At 35.7% G+C, this 20,992-nt stretch overlaps 1 protein-coding gene across 3 annotated transcripts in view; it reads right to left on the reverse strand.

Annotated features, from left to right (window-relative positions):
* The window catches only part of LOC138723714 (BEN domain-containing protein 5-like), a 935,765-nt gene that overhangs the window by 886,385 nt on the left and 28,388 nt on the right, over positions 1-20,992 (reverse strand). The gene's annotated exons all lie outside the window — the stretch shown is intronic.

Genomic DNA, 20,992 nt, shown 5'->3' on the forward strand with positions numbered 1-20,992 from the left:
ATATTTGGGTTGGATATATGCTGTTGGGTTCAAATAGCTATTTATAACACTATTTGAGTGAAACAATTCCCTCCTCAGCACATCCTGTTCCAGTCAATATGTCTGTTTGCTGGTAACACACTACTCAGTATGAGCACAAGTAGCAAAATTTGGCTGTTCTAGGGCAGAAAAGAAGCAGGAAAATTTATTTGCAACTCTATTCATCAGTATATTTAAAGGATTTCTCCCTTATCCTAAATTGTTTCTGGCTTTACTAATTGAATATTTTTAATCTGCCCTATTTTTAATTTCATCCTCTACTTTCCTACTCACGTTCTTCTTTACAGAAGAAAATGCTCTTCACTGATTCCCTCTGCAGAAAACTGCTTCATGCTAACAATCTGTTCCTAAACACTTGCCTGAAGGATACATTTGGCATATGAAATATTTGAAAAAAAAAACAGCAATATTGTACGGCGAGAATACCTTTGCCAAATATAAATAATGTCATCTGCTCTATCGGGTGTCCATGCCCGGGTGCCAGCAGCAGGGGCTGCAGGGCTGGGCTCTCTGAGGAGAGGTGATTGTTCCAGATGGTTCCAGCCAGCTCTGCAATGGTCCCACCACAGGGCACAGCTCCGACCCTCTGTGAAGCTGGTGGCACCTCAGTGAAAGTGTTTTCAAGGAAGGGCAAAAATGCCACACAGAGTGAGGAGCGAGGAAGGCTGAGGAGAACCAGAAACAGAGGAGGAGGGAAGGGGGTCTTCCAGGTGCCAAGAAAGAGACTTCCCTGCAGCTGGCAGATACTTCCTGAAGTGGCCATGGTGGACCCATCATGGAACAGGCTCTCCTGACAAGAAGTGCAGCCCATGGGAACAGTACAGGATGGAGCAGAAGAACAGTGTGAGGAGGGAGGAGCAGCAGAGAGGAAATGCTATGGACTGACCACAGTCCTCCGTATCCCCCTATGCTGGTCATTATGGTAGGTCAGCAATGAAAGAGCATAGTTGAGCCTGGGAAACAGGGAAGGGTTTGGAGAAGGCGTTTTAATTTCTCTTTGTTTCTCAATATCCAAACCTATTGTCAAGAAATTAATTCTCCCCTAGTCGAGTCCGATTTGCCTGTGGTAGCAATTGGTAAGCTATGTCCATGTCTTTATCTCAACCCATGAGCTCTTTAATCTTATTTTCTCCCCTCATTCTGTTGAGGAGGGTGAGGGGAGAGAGGTTGGGTGGGTGTCCAGCTCCCAGACAAGGTCACCATATCTGCCTGACTAGATTCTAAAGTCTCTTACACATTTAAGTGCACTTTCCGCCACAGGGGTCAAACCTATCACCATTTTTCACAACAGAACTCAAACCTTAATACAATTATTTCCTATAGATTATCATCCAAAGTAAATAAGTGGTAAAATCAAGCTACTGCATTGTAATACCTTTATTTAAAGGACTTTGTTTTATTGTATTTTTAATTAAATGTCATGAACATGTGACACTGCTGGGAAAACAATATTCTTCATGTATTTCAGATTGTAGGCAGTCCAAGGTTGGACCGCAGTTGCCTCACAGGTCATATCTTAAGCTCTTTCTGGACAAAGCTTAACGTGTGAACGCCCAGTGTCTCTTCAACCTGAGTTACGCATGTGATGCTGATGGATCCTCTAAGATTAAGGCAGCAGCCTGGATGTACACAGGCTGGACTGTGGACTAGTTCCAGTTTGTAAACTACTAGGTATGGATGCCTCCCAATGATCCCAGACATTCCAGATACAGGCTAAGTTATCAGCAGCAGAGAACAGGACGTGCAAATTTTCATTGAATCACTTCCAAAGAAAAATACAGAATCAACTGAATTTCTGTTTTAAGTTCAAAGATCCTTAAGAAGGTGTACTGCAAGGCACAGAAAACTAAAAGACTATTAAGAGAATAAATACAAACAGGAAAAAGAGACCTTGATTTCTGATCTATTGCATATTTCAGCTTCTCTCTTAACATCAAACTGACCTAAGCTTTACAGGGGACAGATGGCCCACCTAGAATTGCCTCTTACTAGGCTCCTTCATCACCTGCCATAGTCACTTGCAGCCATTTGTAGTTTAGTACCATTTGTACATTTTATTAACCCACTACTCCTCTGCCTGCCAGATGCTAAATAGGCTGGACCTAACACTACTGCCTCTGGTAACCCATTCAACAAGTTCCTCGTGCTCAATAGACTATTGTTTGTAATATCACAGCCCTTTTGGTCTAAAGGCCCCTAGAACTGTAAGAACAAAACATTTCCTTGCTTTAAGAGGTGCTTTGTAGAAAACTGATAATGCCCCCAAAATACACTTTTTGGTGTCCAAGAAATGATATAAACTTCCCAACACTAATCTCATAAACAAAGGTAAGAATTTTACACACTTCCTTCACACAGAGAGAATTACAAGAAATAAATTTATTGTAATGAGTGAGAATTCTTTTCCAACACTATAGGTAACACAGTGAAATGAATTAGAAACTATGAAACAAAAATTAAAAATTGATTACGCTATTCCATTTACCCATTGTAACATGTTAATATTTTAACTCTGAAAATAAACATTTTTTCTCAAGTGCAAGCAACTTCCAAACAGCTTTTATTTTTTAGTAGCTCTATAAGGCCCTTTAAAATTTCTCTTTTACTTTTTTCTGAGATGTATAGAAAGGGAGAAAATTATTTAATGAATGGTTAGACAGTAAATCCCTCCTATGGCACATGGATCTCTGAGCAGTTGTGCAATGCATATACTCTGCCCTGCAGTATCTGAGAGGCACAGTTTCCATGCTAAAATGATGACAAATTTAAAAGAAAGCTGGATAGCACTAATACTGTCCAATATACCTAGCAATAGTTTTCAGTCTTGAAAAAACTAATATGAGACCCTTCCCGTGCACAGTTCTCATTCTATGTACATTGCTAGCCTGGTAATTTGTTATATCAGCAAGCTAGTCTCTTCATAACCATATTGATTAAGTATGTTCTTTTAAAATCAAAGCCAAGAAGTCACATTACTAAAACATCAGCTTTACTTTTCTTTACTTTGGGTTCACACCCACATTAAATCATCACTGCTCTATTCAATAAATACAGAAGTTAGACCTATGAAATTATATATTATTTTAAATATTGTCACACCATAATTTGTGATTTGCATTATATTTAGGGATCAACATTATAAAACATAAGATATTAACAATGTTCTTTAAGGTACATGTACAATTAATGAACTGATTGAGTAATGTGATCTGCAAGGGAAGAAAGCCCAACAACATTATTAGCAGTAAGACCTGAACTTGGTGGCATTCTAAGACATTGCTTGTTTAGTTTTTTTTTTCCAGTTTGTGTGCCTGTCTGGTTATCACATGGCTTTTTGACTATATCTTAAATGCAAAATACATAATTTATTAGAGTAGCTAGCATTTTACAAAACATTAAAGATGTTTTTGCTCCTATGTACTCTGAAATTAGTTGTAGGGGGCGCCTTTCAGTTATTATTTTGCTTAAAAAAAAAAAAAAAAAAAAAAAACTGGCACAGATCTTTCTAACCTGATGGGAAGATGTGAACAAATCAAATTCCCAGATGTCTATAAACTGACTTTCACTTTGCCTTGGGGTTTGTTTTTAAGACATGCTCAATTTTCAGTCACAGTTCTGCCCAATACTCTTAGCATACTAAGAAAAGAAGATACCCTTTTGTTTAACATTCAAGCTGAAATTCTTAATTATATTTGCTTAAATTGCTTTATAGAGTAAAGTTTAGTGCTATACTCTCAAAATGTGGCTAGTGGAGGGGGTCAATAGCATGTTTCAAGTTACTTTAAAAGTCAGAAAAAATTCAATGTTACTATTTTATTAATCATGCAACACACACTTAGTCCTCATAAAATATTAACGTATATTGCTTCCTACATCAATAAAAAGTGTACTTTACACAAAGAAAGAAAACCTGCTCAAGAAAATGCTAGCCACACTTCCTAAGGATTCTAACAATTATCATAAAAACGCTAGAAAAGAAAATATAGATATGTTAAGCAATCCTAAAATCTTCTTAAACCACACATTGTGCTTCCCTACAGAGAATTTTAAGATGAAAAATAGACCTTGAGGGTCTTAGACAAGCCTGAGGCAATATAAAGAAAAAGGTCAAACACTCTGCTAAAAAGGACCGTTATCTTCAGAACAACAACTTATCAGCCAGCTTGCAGCCCTGCTTATTTACAGTTATTGGTCCCAGAGGAAGTGCACTTCAGCGCAGGGCGCGATTACTTTGTAATGAGTTTGCCAGAAATGGTAAAGGAAACTAATTTGTAACAATGTGCTGTTCCCTGCACATGAACTTTCTCAGACACTTTTTTTTTGTCCAGCAATGAATAACTAACTTAGCCTCCCTAATAAGCAGTGAAAACAGAAGTGCACTAAAAACGACTGAGCTGCAAGCAGGAACATACTGAAATATCAGTGATTATCCTTCTCAGCTGTCCATTACAGTACTCATGATGACCACCAATTCCCCTGTGGTGGATATATAGAATGCAGGTTTCAGGGGGTGGATTTGCACATGAAAATTAACACCATTTGGAAGAAAATAGCCTGCACCTGTCACAGATTAGCAACAAAAGGTCAAATGCCTCCTTTTACACCTAGAGCACTTGCATATTGTATGCCTTGCTTATAGGAGCCTAATTCTAGTTTTTTTAATTCAGAAAAGTGAGCGCCATGGTGAACTAAGGAGAAAAAAAAGAATTAAATCTTAGCTAAAAGCTATCAATAAATCTATTGATCAAAATACATATGAATGGAAGTAGCTAAGGCAATCTCTGTCTCTAAAAGAGGTAGTTTTTCAAAAGAGAATTACACAAAGTGCTCTTCTGTTTTTGTCAATATGCTGCCAGGATTTGAAATACTATTTTTCATTCACACAATAAAAATCTTGACAAGTAAGCAATAGAAAATCACTAATACACTTGCAGCTGCATTTCAATCTATACAAATTCTTTAAACAAAAACAACCAAGGAACAGATTGGAATATACATCATTTTCACCAGTTGAACCCGGGATCAAGTCCAAGATAGCCCAACAGTATTAATCTACATTTTCATGCAACTCTATACTTCGCAAAATAAGGTAGAATGTAGAATACCCTCAATGGAATTCATCCTTAAAGATCACAAAACACATTGAGATCATAATGCAAAGAAATGTTATTGATAAGTTCTAAGTGGAACAGGAACTACAGGGACCAGGATCTGTAAAAACTTCTCGAGTGAAAGATTTAGATATCTTCTGAAAGGAGGGCATCTAAGAATATCAGTTTGAAAGTCCCACTGGCTTTATGGTCTTTGTCTGTGAAAAGAATTTACGAAAAATAGTTTGGTTGAGAAGTCCTAGACAACATTTGATTTTTAAACAGGACAAAATCTAATTAAATAATGACGATCTTCGAAAAACTGTGACTGTTTTTCCATCACCTGCTGGACTCCTGTCCAAAGTATATGTTGAATAAAGATTCCTGAAACTGTAAAGCACATGATTTGAATAAAAAGACAACACTGTAAAAAACACATCCACAACACCTTATAAATTAAAATATACTTAAAATTATTAAAATTGTACATAAGCTCTGCAATACAAAGTAGTACCTACACTGCTACAGTTAAATCAACATTTTGGAAAAAAAAAAGCCTCTCAACACACTTCAACAATATAGTACTCTTTCAAGAGACTGATGTTTCACTTAAAACAAAAGTAATGCTTATGACTCAGCTTTCAGTCAAAATCCAAATTGCCTTTGAAAAATGCTCAAGACTGTCAAATCGGCAGAGCATTTCAAAGTGCATGGCTCGAGAAGCTGGATGCTTCAAACTTGTATTTGTAGTTACTTTCCTATCCTCTCTCCTCAATTAAGCAAATAGAAATTGCTGTGTTTCCATTATGTTTTACATTTTTATCAACAGTGACATCCAAAGGACAATAAATCAGTAGCTTTTGTGAAAAAGATTGTTTGGGAACAAATACTATCTTAGCAGGAATTGGTAAAAGGCCAGCTCCTATTCTGATTGAGTTTTTATTGTGATTAGAAAAAGTGATAAAATCTAGTTGTGACTGACAGTATGTGAAAATTCTAGCTTTTACACTTTTCCTGCTTATCTTTGAAAACACCATTAAGTTAACTTATACTGCTTTTTAGGTTCAGAAGAGTTATGGGTCTCCACTTGTTTGTTTGTTTCACCACCAAATGATTCAGCAACAATATGGAGAAGAGCAGTGGATACAAAACTTATAAATATTCTTATCCTATCCAACTATCTTATTTCTTTTGGTGTAATAATATTCATTTCAGTGGTGCTGCTCCTAATTCATAACAATGAGAGCACAATCTGATTTTCCACACCTATTCAGGATCACAGGCTGAGTTCCACTCTTTCCAGTATATTCCTCTCAAGTAATGAAAGCAAGGTGCATTAGACCCATTTCCGAAGGGCACTTTGCCCATAATATCTGGGATCATGGTTACTGTTTCTCAGTGGTCCTAAACAAGTGTAATGAATAAATCTATAATTCCTTTGTACTGAATTACATTGCAGAAATTTATGAACAGTATGGCCTGGGCTAAAATATCCACAACAGTTATAAAAATTAAAACTTTTATTTGAATTAGAGTAGGAGGCACAATTTATCACCCACAGCAGCTAATTGGAATCAGTACATTTAAAGAAAGTTGTGGAACTAGCCTCTGAATGAAGTGAAAAAGGTACAATGCCATTTTTAAGCAAGCCAAAGAATTGTCTTCCACACAGAAAATTAAGGGAATTAGAAACTTTTAAGAAAGGAGGACTCATTATAATAAAAAGAAAGAGGCATAAACCAGCTTAAATTTGATTTATTAGTTGTATGTAAGAGACAAGAATGTAGAGGGAATGATGCTGTTATTCTTTTTCTTTTACTAAAAACAGTTACAAAAATACTTTCATATCTTAGTAGTCTGGACAGTGCCATCAATGGAAAGTTTTAGGATAAGTTCTTCCTTTCAGAATAAAATACTTCTCTTGGTCACTGGTGTCCAAGTGATGTCTCAGTGAGGGGAAAGGAGGGGATACAGGGGCTAAAATTTATTGAGCGGTATTTTGATGCCTCTCCAGCAATGAGGATACTATTACAGATTTTAAAATATAAATAAATCTAAAGTTCTAGCATGTGTTAATCCTCAAAGCCACCTACTTTACTCTTCTGGGTTGTCGTTAAAGGAAACAGTGCCACCTAGAAAGACAAGACAAGCAACTAGAAGAACTGGGACATTTTCTGCCTTTTAATACTCATTAAGAGGAGCAGTCTTAATAGTGATCCCAGTTTACAGCACAATGAAAAACAGCAACATATAATCCTAAAGATTTAGTGATCATCATTGCTCAAAAAAGCCACCATGAGCAAAACAGCACAACAGCAAAATACAAGCAGCAGATATCCCAATACACTAGAAATACCATTATGTAAACAGCAGGCTTATATATATGTATAAATAAATTATATAATAAAATCTTGCTGAAGATATTCAATAGTTTTGATCAAATGAGATATTTATTTGATATTTAATCATTTACAGCCAAACAGCCTTATTTCAAAATTTCCCTTATCAATAAATACTGATGCTTTCAGTTAAAGGACCTAAACCCCAGAGCTGTAAAGAATAAAATATCAATGCTCACTATGTAGGGAAATTGTAAAGGATGGATAAAAGGCAGTCAATCTTTCGACTCCTACTCCCACATCTATGAAATCCTTATAAATTTCAAAAATATCAGTAGAGCCCAAGACTGCAGGACTAATTCTCCAAACAAAGTCACAAATTTATGTAAATACAGAAAATGGCAGCAGTAAAGTAGCAATTCCTCAAGTGAGTAGGGAGAGTCAAGAAAAATCAGAGTCCTATGCCCTTTGATGGCTGTCACACACCCACTGCACCAAAACACCAAATACCCAGAAAAACAGCAGACCACTGATTTCTCTGCTCCCTCTTTATCAATTCCCCAAAGGCCTCCAATGACAGATGGGCAGTTATTTATCCATGGCAGTGAACCTTTGTTAAAGGAAAATCAGAATACAAAGAGGTTTTGCATTAGTGTCACAAAACTCGGCTTTCTTTAACGAAGTATACACAATGAAAATGGGTACCTCACAACTGTGTAAGTATCACATCTTTCAAACCAAAGCTCTTAAAGAAAAGCATTTGGGGAAATTTCTGTTTGGAAGCCACTTAGCATATAATGGGTGCTATCCTAAATAAATAATTAATAAGTTAATAAATAAATTATAATGATGTCTGCTGCCTTAACCATGGAAGAAACCACCAATGCAGATCAGGGGATATGAACTAGTACCACGGTGGGATGTACCATTATTGCTGTAGAGTAGGGAGAAACATATTTCTAATTAAGAGAATGTTTTACATTAGAGGCTATAGGTAGCAGATTTCAATGCTTTGTGACACTCAATGTACTCACTGAAATCTGTTGATATCTATAGCCTCTAATGTAAAACATTCTCATATTTACCTGCTGCCTAGACACCACAGATGTGCAAGCAACACATTACAAATAGTTAAAATTATTAAAAGCTGCATATTCTTTATTCTTAAGTACATTACAGCGCCCGTACTTACGTAATGCTTCGTACTCAATATAATAATCATTTTGCAAAGGCCCTAAGACTTCTTAAAATGCAAAAGCCAAAACAGTTCTTTCATCCAACAAGGATATTCCAGATGACTTATTACTGTATAGTAATGCTGTAATTCTGCATTTGGCCTAGTTCGGTGTCTGATACATGGAATCACCATTTTTCCAAGGGAATCATTCAATAGTATAACTACAATCTGTCACTTGAGGAAAATTAATTGATAGGAGCCTCAATAAGTACAGAGATTTATAGTTAAATTATATTCTAAAAGTCCTCTCCAAAGTCACCAGAGCTGTAAATAAATTTGCCTTTTTTTTATTGAAAAGAAAAAGAGTATTAATGGAAAGGCTATTGTCTTATAAAAGATTCTTGCATTTTGAGATGGATCCTTAATAAAACACTCCTCAATGAATAAATTCCTGCTTTTATAGTTAAAACTTTCTTCTGTATTTTATAAAAAAATTTCCTTGAAAACTGCTACTGTAAGGATAGTCTCAGTACAAACATTGGATCTGAATAATATCTGTCCTATACAGACCTTTTGCTGAAGAAATGGTCTTATTTTAGTTTATTATTAAACTGAATTTCCCTCTCTACGTCTTTACCAATATAACTGCAAAAACAGTTTGGGGGCTAGAAATGTTTTTTCCTATTCAAAAACATTAATCCCATTATTTCACTGCCTAGAAGTGAAATCTTATAATATAATCTCCATGATAAAATTTACAGATAGACTTCCATGTAGCCTAGACACATTTTTAGCCATTTCATCAGATTAGACTGATACACAATTTCACCTGCTCCTCTGCTGTAGTTCCTACTTTGACGTGGTTATGTAGAGCAAAGTGGTTTTCATACTTTTCTCTGTATTATATGGTATTTTGATCCTTCTGTAGGACATGGAACTTGTTCCTGTATTTTCAGTTATATCATTTCCTGACTCCTGTTTCTTGCTATTTTCCTTTCCTCCAGTCGCTAGCCTTTACTCCTTCACTTCCAAACCTCCCAATAATCATAAAATGCCAATATTGTTTATGTCCTACCTTTTCTCCAATGTACTATATGATGTACTGCACTATGTCGGTTTCTTTCTATAATACTGGTAGAATTTATAGTAGGCCCCCTTAACAGTACCCACACGAACACAACAGAAAAGTGCTTACCCTCAGTTATCTTTGTTTAGTTAAAGCTTAAATTAGACCTTAAAAATATCTAGTTAATGTTATTTTTTCAATCAGAAGTGATAATTTAAATATTGACATTTTAGATAGCACCAACACATTTTTGTCTTCTGCCATGGTTAGAATATTTTACTACATCTGAGTGCCTGTCTTAATTTTGTTGGGTTTTTTTTCATTTTGCCCAATCCAGAAGCATTTCCTTTCATTTCAAAGTATTTCTATGTTTGTAGTAAATTAAACATTAATCTTTCTCTGCAAATGTCAAGTGATATTTAAATGTTTTTCTGGCAGATAAATGATTATTAATATTAATGCAATAAAATCACAGCTCTTTGTCCTTTCTTTGATATTTAGGAAAAAATTAAGAATGTCAAAACAGTTCTGCAAAAAAGAGAATTCATCGGTCTACCATCCACTCTTCATTAGCCTGAGAGGTAAAAAAAATTACTGATCTTGTGAGACAATGTGTTTATAGAATCAGAAAGGGTTGAAAATGAATTACTCTATCAGCAGTAGAGTGTGTATCACTTCAATGTGAAAATGCCTTGTTAAAGTTCATTTTAATTTAAAGCCCCCTTTTTGCCATTCAAAAAGCTTTAGCACAATGAAAGAGTCTTTGTCACTTTCATAATTAGCCCCTCTTGCACTAAATGAGAATAAAATCTGATCAGAAGTCCATACAGGCAAGGTCATAAATCAAACAGAAAAGCTCCACGAACAGTTCTGTAAGATGTCCAAAGGCACACACAGCTTGGAATTAAAGCACTGTAGTCAGGATCCACTCCCAGAAACACAGCACAAAAAAAAATCCCCAATAATATCTGTTTGACAGGCTAAATTTATCTCCATATTCTGTAGCCCTATAAACACATTTTGCTGTTTAGATACAAAAGCAATTTCAGCACCAAGGACAATTCAGGAAAGCAAACAGCTGTTGAAGCGCAGCTAGCGCCGTTTGCCAACCAAATGCAAATCCATTTAACTCCATGCTTTAAAAAAATTAAATAAATAAAAAGAAAAATATAGGAGGAAAAAAGTCAGATATGATAACTGTCATAAAGGAAAGACAAATTTTGTATTAACAGATAAAATTCCTTTGGAAACCAAGTTTAACTTTATATATATAAAGTGAATATGCAGCTCAGCGCAAATGTAAAGTGGATTTTATTCAACTTATTTTCATTTTCAGATGAAACATAAAAGATATTTTGAGAGATATAATCAAAATCTCAGCCTTGGACAGTTATGGCAAGAATGACAGCACATCGCTCTCTCTACTCAGGGATCATCAGAATACCAAGAGGGATCCAAGCCATCAACATATTCTTCTACTCTCTGTCTTAACACAAAATGAGGGTTTCATCAGCAAATTATGCCTAAAACATGGGGAGGGTGGAGGGCAAGGTGAGGCCAAGGTAGGAAGTCATGGGAAAGATTGTTATAAAGAGGTAGTTGGCAATGAAAACATGTATTCTAGAACAGATGTACTTTTTACAATTTTAAGTATTATGTTAGTGTTAAAAGCTGATTTAAAATATTAATCAGCTGATAGTTATTTGTAAAATAGCTACCTCTATCCACACAAGAATTTTCATGAAAACATGCATTTATAACCATAAAGCATGCTTATACAAGTAGACATTTGGATACATTTCTACCTTTAAATACATTGTGACATACACTTAAAGCAATTTTCCTTCATGAGCTTTTGATTTGTAACAATATTTTCACTGTAGAACCAAGATGTTAAAGCCACTTCTCTAGACATGTAAACAACAAATGACTGTCAAAGTAATGGCTTGGTTGGAGTTTATGGGTGATTATATGTCTGTCATATGTTCCCAAAATTTCAGGTTACATTAATTAGACAATGATCATAAGTAATTTGACCCCACATATTTAGGAGACATATGAAAACTGGTCTGCTAAGTGACAGACTGAAGAGCATTACTGTGACAAACAGAGTAATTTATTTTCTACAGCCACATACAGTCTCACACTTCAGTTCACTAATAGTAAACTCCTTGGGCTGGTTAAAATGTAGTGAGGGCACAACTGAGTGTCCCCTTGGGTATAGCCCCCCCCATACTTCAGCCACAAAAGAAATGTAATTTGCCTTGTATGCCAGACATACGGGGTCCAAAATGTGCAAATTACAAACTACTGCACAAGCAAACCAAGTCTGGGAACTGTGACAAGAGCACACAGGTGGTTAAAGAAAAAAAATGGATTTAAGATGGATGGGATGAGAATCTGAGTGAGACATATTATTGAAATTGAACTGTCTAGATCTTTTTCTTACAAGTGAGTACTCCAAAAGCCAATAAAGCTTTTAAACAAAAAGCAGGGTTTTCTACTATATAATAAACTAGATTAATTGGCTTTTAAATAAAGAAAACTCAAAATGACTAAGTAAGAATAAAAATCAAAACACATCTCCCATACACATTGCAGCCTTGCAGGTGGATACTGTTGCCACAATTGCTTTTAGTTTCCTACTCAACGAACTTGCTAGAATTGAAAAAATCTGGATTGCTTCCACTGGATCCCAAGGAAAATACAGTCATGTCTATGGCAAACCCTGGATCTGTTCCTTGTATTTCTCAACAGTCTCATAGTCGCCAGGTGCTCCAGCCTTCCTGCTTGCCACACAGTCACTCTCCTGACCATGATGCTTTTTGCTCTGAAAGCATCCCCCTTCTGAGCAGGCTCAGCAGCTCTCGGCATAGGGCAAAATCTCCCCTCCCTCTAGAAGGTTCCACTTTGCTCTGTCATACCCCTTTTGACAGGGCAGAATTGAAACAGGTAACATCTCTTTCAATGGATTTAAACAGAAAACTTCATCAAATCAACATTGTAAAAGAAAACTCTAAACTTCCCCTCTGATTCTCCCTAACATCTCCCAATTCTCACATTCTATGCTTCCAGATGGGGACAATTCAAGTGCTCCAGTCAAATCAAATAACTCAATATCAGGTGGATCATTCTTAACATGTCCTTCGCATCATCTCCTTCACACCTCCTCCGCAAAGGGAGAGAAGATACCAAAGAAGGGCCTTTGTAACCATGGATTTAAAATCTTCCCTTTTCCCCCATTCCAACAAAATTGCATACGTTCTTTTTTACTTTCGACGTTACTTTTCATGCAGAGGAAATTGACTTTAAAAGCTCTATGAAATATGACTATTCTTCTACATCCCATTTCTTCTTCAAATGCTACCGCATCTCTGCCAACTGAGTCTCAATGCCTTTTTTACTGTCAAAACTGGTAATTGCTACAACTGAAACTTCCTGAAGATGTGGCTCTTTGTATTGCAGTTATATTAGCAGACAATTAGTGGGAGCCAGTTATGAGAATTAGAGATAGAAGGAGGGCTATGTCGATGAAACAGGAGCAAGTAAGCTCCTTCCAGCTAGACTAATAGGAAACCCAGAGATTCTGGGAAAAGGAAGTGTGACCTCATAATTCATAGGCACATATTCAGCTTCTCTTTCTGAGTCTTTCCATCATACTGCAGGTCTGGTCTCCATCCACCTAAGACAGAAAGGTAGTACTTGGTCTTACAGATATCAGTTTGTTCCTAATGACAAAGCACATAGCCCTTCAGTAGCTCTTTGGCTGCAATGCCTTGATCTTTGTAATGTTTATTCTGCATTAAAAAAAAAAACTGTAAGACAAAAGCAGACCAATTATTCTCATATTACTCACATCTATATATAGGCTGAAGTGCAGGGTAGAGTCAGAGGCATATTTGAGTCAATAAGCTATTTGCAAAACGCAGGATGGTTAAGCTAAATGGGAGGTATGGGCTATATAAAGGCATGGTCTGCAGGGACATTCCTGTATTACTAGAAATGTCAAGTACATCACATACTGACTTTTTCTGCTCTTCTAGTAATTCTTTGATATCCAGAAGGTTCTAGCCTACCAGGATGGCCAGTTAAGTTTGATTTAGGATTCTAATTAAGTAGATTAAAAATTATTTTACTTTTATTTGACTATATATCCAAATTTATTCTCACTAGATATTTTCCAGAAAGAAAGAAAAAAAAATGAAATAAAGATGTAGATTTTAAAACAGACAAAAACCTTAAAAATTACTTGACTAAACCAGAAAACAAATCAATAATTTTAAAGCAATTAGTATAATGCTTAAATCAGAATACAGTGATTGTTGAATTTTATTATTGTTTCTTGTGGACTTTAAGTGACCTTGGTCAATTATATAGTTCAAACGTTGGTTTTGTGTCTTCAAAAACAGTGACATACACGCACATTTAGCAGTACTATTTCTATTCAAAATTAGTCTTGCTAAATTTCTAAAGAGAGATGCCACTTCAGCTCTATTTATTTCAGAGCCTGAAGAGGTATCAAACCTTTTCAATTAAAAATAACAACAAAACCCACTACTCGTTACACACTGTATTGTACTTCTAATAGTACACCCTGTCGGTGAATCCACGGCAAGGTCATTTTATACCAAAATCTAACCTTAAACATAATACTTTGTACTCTTATAAGAAGCTGCTGTGGTATTAATAGAAGTCCTTTAGCACATAAAACATTAACTATGAGATAAAAGGGTTAATTAAAATTACTTCTTTAAACACATCCAGGGTTAATTTCAATTTTGAGTTTGGATCTATATACATGCACTTTACAACATATTCATTATGACAAGCAAAACCTTTTTTCTTTATTAAATGCATTTGAAAGATATTTTACATTATGAAACATTGTGCAAGCTGTCACATAACAAAACAATTATCACCTTAAGAAGTAATTATTTGTGGATCCTAATTTTAATAATGTTTTAGCTCCTTAACTTTTATAACATGTACTTCTATCATTTATTTACTCAAACATAAAACCGTGGTATTTAATTTATTATTAGGGCAATTTTAAATGGTACTCTCAATAGCGCAAAACTTTTAAATAAAAGATAGATTAATATTTGTCACTACCCTTAACCAAATAGGCAAGCTTTTTCAAAAGCTAGTCTTCAAAGCCAGGAATTATCAAGTCTTTGTCCTCATTTTCATGTTTTTACAATACTGACATTAAAGCATTACCTCTGTGACTGAAAGATTACTTTCTGTCATACTGCTGATGTGCAAGGATGTCAGCAACAGAAGAATCTTTTGCTTTTGAACATCCCAGACTCACAAGAAAAATGATATTCCTACTGTCCACTCCAAAGATGAAAATAATTTATAATTTAGGAATGAAAATTTAAACGATGTCTAATTTTGAACAGGTGGGCAACTTCATACAGTTCATGAGGATGGCAGAAGAGTGTAAATATCAATTTATAAACAAATAGTATTTCTTTTACAAATAAGAATATAATAGGGGTATTGGAAAACCTGGAGGATTATCAGGCATATTTTGATTTTTTTTTTTAAAAAAAAAAAACTAAGTGTTTATAATCAGCACATACAAAACCTCACTTGCAAAAACCAATACTATACATGCTGAGGGACTTGGCCCCAGCAGAACCAGGGATTACACAGTCACATGGATATTAGCATCTTTCTTTACCTTTTCTCTCTTCTAATTTCTGACCTGCTTGCTGTATCTTACTCCTGGTACAGCCTAGAATCCAATCTGAAACCGAAGTCACTCAAAATAGATCTCAGCCTGAACTCACTCCATTAAAATGGTGTGGTTCAAGATAGCACCACCTATGTATCATACTATAGGATAATTAAACTAGCTGGTACTCTCATAAGAAACCAAGTCTCCACTTTGCTCTCCTAAGCATTTGACATAAGGATACCCAAATCACAATAAGATTTTTCCTGCTATAATCTGGCTAACGAGAATAAAAATGGAGTAATGATTTGCTAATAATTTTTTTAGCCTTACTACTCCAAGATAAGATTGTTTTGTAGGACTCAAACGTGTTAATTAAGAATACTACTGATAAACAAGTTTATTTGGTTAGATTGCCTTTGTCTTGAAATCTTTCTACAACATTTTAAATAAATCATAAATTATATCTTTCAATGTAGCATCCACAGTAAAATCATTCTGGATTGAATTAATCAGCATGTACTTAATTTTCTCCATATTTTTTAACTCACACACTTCACAATTTTATTTTTCTAAAGTATACTAGCCTGTATTTGCCATCACTAAGAAGCCACATGGATAATGAAGACAAAATCACAATTATCAAATTACAGTAATACAATTTTCTGATTTTGGTATTCTTTCTTTCTCATATTAATCAACAATTTAGCATATGTCTTCCAGTTATTATTGTCATTTAACAAAGCTTGTTACAGTAATCGTGAAGCACACAATATTGTTTATCTCCTCATCTAAGTTAAATCAGCCAAAACTGAATAGGTTGCAAAAGACAATGCTTGTTCTCCCTACTCTTTCTTTACTTGGTTCATTCTTCAACAGTCTGAGCCAGCGGAGATAACCTAACACAATTTTTCCAACAGTATTTAAGTTCTCCTGTACTGCTGAAATAATATCAGTTATTGTTACATTATCTCTGAAATAATACTCATTATTCCTAATATCTGCTGAAACATGGCAGATTGTAAAATAGCACCCCTACAAAGGAAAGTCCACCTCAACCAGCATGATTCAGGATGACACATACTTTGTTCAATTTTAAATATTAATCAAAGGTGTGGGTTTAAATCTAATTAATGTACTTCAAAGAGGATAATGTCAAAATGCTTCAAATGGTGACTCTACCATGGAACACCGAAGCTCTTAACTTTTGTGAGCCACATATCTCTAAACCAGAAAATGAAAACAAGAGCACCTTGTAAAGCACACAGTGATCTCCCACAGTAAGGAATTATAAGCATAAACTAAGGCCAATGGCATCTTGGCCTGTATCAGAAATGGTGTGACCAGCAGGTCCAGGGAGGTTATTCTCCCTCTGTACTCGGCACTGGTGAGACCGCTCCTCGAATCCTGTGTTCAGTTCCGGGCCCCTCACCACAAGAAGGATGTTGAGGCTCTGGAGCAAGTCCAGAGAAGAGCGACAAAGCTGGTGAAAGGGATTGAGAACAAGTCTTACGAGGAGCGACTGAGAGAGCTGGGGTTGTTTAGCCTGGAGAAAAGGAGGCTGAGGGGAGACCTTATTGCTCTCTACAACTACCTGAAAGGAGGTTGTAGAGAGGAGAGTGCTGGCCTCTTCTCCCAAGTGACAGGGGACAGGACAAGAGGGAATGGCCTCAAGCTCCACCAGGGGAGGTTCAGGCTCGACATAAGGAAAAAATTCTTCACTGAAAGGGTCATTAGGCAATGGAACAGGCTGCCCAGGGAGGTGGTTGACTCATCTTCCCTGGGGGTGTTTAAGGTGCAGGTGGATGAGGTACTGAGGGGCATAGTTTAGAGATTGGTGGGAATGGTTGGACTCAATCTGGTGGGTCTCTTCCAACCTGATGATTCTATGATTCTATTACTAATTAGGCTAATATTCCAAAAAGAAAATAAAATTAGAGGTCTTGGAAGTTGTCTATTCACATCCTAAAAAATATCTAGATGTCATGATTGTTACACTACAGACATAGTGGACAGACACTTTTAATTGAACTTGATTGTAATCACTCGGAATGCTTTTATTTTCATGCCATCTAATCAGTTATCTGTCTTCTAGCATTCACTCTTACTGACCTCAGGCCCACTGAATAACAGACCATTTTCCCAATTGCCATCAAATTATTAATTCATAGAAAGTTTCACAAGCTTATGATCTCACCCAAAGCCAACAGAAATTGCAGTTTGCAGAAATTATTCTACTGATTTCTGCCCTGGACCATGCAATGAGGAGTTGGCATCTGTCAACACAGACCCCTCATATCTGAGAAAAGATTTACAGTGCATAGTTGAAGTCTTTGGTAAGAAACATTCCTGCCCAAAAGAACACTCAGACTGATAAAGGACAAATTGTCACCAAGCACCAGGACAACAGTTCGATTTCAGTTCCTTTAAATAAAATAAATCTTTTAAAATGAGAAAGAATTTTGGAAAGATGGATTTAAGAAAATCTTTCAAAAATGAATAGCAGGGATATTTGCAGAGGAAATCACATGAAAATGGGAAACCATGACTGAAATAAAATGGGCAAACCATTTACCAAATATGAGGGAAGGAAAGAAATGGATCACTATATCCAAAAGGATAAAGAAGAGCAAACAGATGGGAATAATGAAAAACAAAACAGAGGCTAATAGGAGGCTGATAACAGACTCCTAGAGAAGATGATAACAAGGTTTGATTTGATATAGTATTCAATGCACAGGCTCAAGAAGCAGGGCCTAATATTCTCACAATATACAAAAGACACTTCAGCAATAACATTTACAAAAACGCAGAGAGGAAAAGGAAATGACAGGCAGGATAACATTGTGATAATGAAGTAAGAGGATGATAAGTATTTGGGATAAGTGAGAATGGATCAATCCTGATACTAGTGAAACAGAAGAGCCACAGGAAATACACGCAGGAATAATCAAAAGTCAAGTTTCTACTTGCCATCATATTTTATTTTTCAGATGAAAGCATAAATTAATTATAATACTGGTGTTCCTTTCCTTGTCCCAGCTTTACTGTTTGGTAGGGAGTACATCCACAATACACTTCAGAGGAGTAAGTGCATCATCATCATAAGTCACCTTAACCACCTCAGATACAAATTAGTTAGCTCTAATATACCAACAGCAATGTATCTGCAACAGCACAAAATTCAGAATGAACTAACCATCTCGGTATTTATCCAGTCTCAAGACATTGTGGGCTGTGCTGACAGTGCTATGCAATCTAATTTGACTGTGCCTACACAAGTGGCAATCAGCTCAGAGCAGGTATATGTGCATTTATATGATCACTAGAGCACTGAAGATATTTCATTATACAATTTAACAGTAATACAAAAGATATATGTAAAATATTATATTAATGAAACTTAATCTACATAAATAAAAACTGCAAAAGACAGACAAAAAAAAAACCCACAAATGTCAAGAAAAATATGTCAATCCCTTCAAAACTCACTGTGAACATAATTTCTTCAGCTGATCACCAAAATGCTGAAAGGAAAAATATCTAGACATATTATTCCTTAGTTCTATATATTTTTATACTGCATTCAAGAAAAAAAGGCTTAAAAGTTTCTCACATGAGAAATTTGATGTTAATTTACAATCTTTGGAAAGGCTACTAAAAATGAATTATTCATAACATAGTACAGTAACAACAATAAACATTCAAAACCAATTTATTTTAAAACAGAATAAATCATACATCTTACAAATAAAATGTTATCTTACAGTTTCAGATGAGAAAAAAAAGGGACATGATTCTACCAGAAACTGCTAGAACATAATAATATCCCTTAATATATTAAGGTAATTTACCTTCACATTATGTTTTTTAGTGTGATTCTGGAATTCCAGCAGCTGTCTAAAGAACACACAGTGATAAAATATGGTTTCTTCCCAGCTTGTTTTCAGAAATACAAATACTAAATCAAAATTAGCATGCTAAATGCTGAACCTAGAAGGCAATTAGGTTACTAAATAGAATCAATAAATGCAAAATGAAGCTCTGCATGTATCCAAAATAATGTGTTTCCCACCCAATAGCTTGTATCCCAATTCCTTTTAGGCTGAACAAAATATTCTAAAATATTTTCTCCTAAAATAGGAGGGTATCAATCCGAGAGTAAAACCACTTCTAGTTTACACAGAAACACCTCTTCTGAAGTATGTTTTTCAACCAGCACTCCTTCAAAAGCACAAACCATTATGTATTTCAGAGTGCATTGTCTCCTTTTATTTCAGTGGCAGCTCAAACAAGAAAAGATCTTAATTTGGCTTGTTAACTTGAAAATAGCAGGCAGTTGAGAATTTTAAAACGACTTGGAGAACAACAAGAACAGAAACTATCTGAAGTGTATTTAAAAAAAAAAAAGTGGCAATCTTCTACATCATCTAGGCAATTTCAAAAGACTCTCTGCAGATTGCCCAGTCCACCCACCCTGTTCAGAGCAGGGTCAGCAAGAAGATGTTGCTGCCTACTGTGTCTACTGCGGTTTTTAACACCTCCATGGATGGAGACCACAGCCTGTGGACTCTTTCAGAGTCTTCAAATCATTTTAAATAAATAAATAAATGTGATCATACAAAAGTATTCATTTATCAGGACCTGCCTGAGAAGCAAGTAAGATAAATACTGTTCTCCCAGTTAGTGCTTCCTAAGCCACGTATTGAGTGAATCAGCAGTATCACATGTTCCACGTGACACTCACAAAGAAACAGAAGCATCGCACTGCTGTGCAATACAGCAAATGTCCCTTTGAGTCCAGGATGCGATGCAAAGTTTCAAATGTTTTTTCTCTGCCTCAGTCTCTTTCCTTCTGTTCCCTTATTCTTTATAACACTATTTGATCAAATCTTGTAGACATAATACAAGTTATGAAATTTCCTAAATTTCATTCATCATTTGGTTCATATGAAACTGATGCAAAGCACTCTTGACATTTCTCAGCCATTTTGTATGCATTTTGCAGAGATGAAATTTACTACAAAAGGTGCTAGGCAGTCAAGAACCATGTCTTTTGTGCTTCTGTCCTCTGCAAAACGCAGATAATATAACAGGTTATTGAACCAACTGAATAAAATACCACTATTTAGTCTAGCAGAATGTTTCATCGTCCTCCCAGGTGAAAATAAAGCCTTTCCAGTACCTCTTGCTTCAAAATATTTACTGTTCCGATGCCACTTTATCTCTTATTCTGAGCACAACCTTTCTGTCTGATAATATATATAGCACCAGCAGCATAAGCAAAATAAAGAACACTTTTCAATTTCTTCTAGTTCTGAATGGCTCTGATTTAAAAAGACAGAGGTTAAGGATATAAGCAAGACAGTGAATGCAGAGAACTACTCTGGATAAAGTGCAAGGAGAAGAATCCCTAACAATATAAATGATGCCAAAATTTTTCCACTGGCACTGTTCTTTGTTGTATTTTCCACGGGTTTTTGAACATAGCAAGATGAAATTCTGGAAGGCTGGTCAGAAGCTCTTTTTAAGACTCAAAATCAGATAAAAACCTGAGGTAAAGTTAAGGTCTGCACTGCACTGCACCCATCAGAAGAG

Source organism: Phaenicophaeus curvirostris, chromosome 8, assembly GCF_032191515.1.
Source record: "Phaenicophaeus curvirostris isolate KB17595 chromosome 8, BPBGC_Pcur_1.0, whole genome shotgun sequence".
Taxonomy (NCBI): domain Eukaryota; kingdom Metazoa; phylum Chordata; class Aves; order Cuculiformes; family Cuculidae; genus Phaenicophaeus; species Phaenicophaeus curvirostris.